Genomic DNA, 1,582 nt, shown 5'->3' on the forward strand with positions numbered 1-1,582 from the left:
CAGCTTATGGGGTTCTGGAGGGCACGTGTGTAGCCTCTGCGTTTGCAACTCAAATTTTATCTTAAAGATTTTATTTTTATTCATTCATGAGAGACACAGAGAGAGAGGCAGAGACACAGGCAGAGGGAGAAGCAGGCTCCCTGCGGGGAGCCTGATGCTGGACTCAATCCCGAGACCCCAGGATCACACCCTGAGTGGAAGGCAGAAGCTCAATCATTGAGCCACCCAGGTGTCCCAGTAATTATTTTAAATAAGAAATCTATCTGGGGTGGCCGAATTAGACAATGGCAGGTGGGCAGAAGGAACCCTTTGTTTAGAAGCCATTCTCTTTCCCGACTGTCTGAAATATAAGGACAGTTACTTTTTACAAGCATCTGTGTGTATGATGTGTGCAATTCATTACTGCTCTCTCTTCATTTGGGAGATGATTTCTGAAGCAGACTCTTTTTTGGACCATCCTCCCAGTTCATCATTATGTCATTTCTTTGAAGAATGGCATCGTACCACCTGGATAGCACACAGTTTTGGGGTGAGGAGGGGTCAGCCACACTCTGTCTTGGGATTTAGCTGTAGTTAATTTTGGGACAGGCCTCTGTCTGTGGCTGGCCGTGAGGTATAAATAAATTCAGCCCTGTGGGAAGCCCTTGTCCTGCTCTGTGGACAAAGCAACAGAAAGCGGATAGAGACCATCTATATACAAAAAGACAAGAATGAAGTGAATATGGAAAGAAAAGCAGGGACAAGAGAACCTGAGAACCCAAAAAGAAACATCCTGAGCCATCCTGGTGGGCTGGTGTCTTTTCAGGATTCTGAAATGCCTCCTGAGACATTCTGGGTAGATTCTGGGTAAAGGTTCATACTCTTCTTTTCTTAGGCTAACTCAAGTTGGTTTCTATTATTTGCTACAAATATATAATATAGTGAGGTAGTGGAGGTTCTCTCTCATCCTCACAGTTGAAAATTACCAAATAAAGGCTAGCACTGAGCCTGCCAGGTGGCTCAGATTGCTCTCAGATGGACCCTAGCTGGTACCGATCACCAGTTTTCACATTTTTTGGCAATTAAATGAATTCCCAGGGTAACCAAGCTATATTATAGTCCTACCACTTAGCTAAGCAGTTTTAAGACCTTTTTGTTTTGAAGTATAATGCACACTTATGCAAAAGTGCACACAGAAAAATGTACAGTTCAGTGATTTTAGAGAATGAACCATTATGTAACCACCACTCAATTTAGAAATAGGACGTTGCCAATCTTCCAAAAGCCTCCCTCCCCAACCTGGACCTACTACCAAAATTACAGTCCCCTACTTTTCTAATAGTGACCAATATCCTGATTTTTATGGCCACATCCCCTACCCCCCAAACTAAGCATGCATATGTAATGCTATAGTTTACTTTTGTTGGGATTTTTTTTGAAACTTCTACTTTTTGGTGTCTGGCTTTCCTTGCCAAATGTCCTGTTTGTGAGGTTTGTTGATATTGTTGTATATAACTTCAGTCTGTCACATTTTTCACTGCTGCAGATTTTTCCATTGTGCGCATGTACCAGAGCAACTATATGTTGCACAACTGCATTTAAA

The sequence above is a fragment of the Canis aureus genome, chromosome 8 (genome assembly GCF_053574225.1).
Source record: "Canis aureus isolate CA01 chromosome 8, VMU_Caureus_v.1.0, whole genome shotgun sequence".
Classification (NCBI taxonomy): domain Eukaryota; kingdom Metazoa; phylum Chordata; class Mammalia; order Carnivora; family Canidae; genus Canis; species Canis aureus.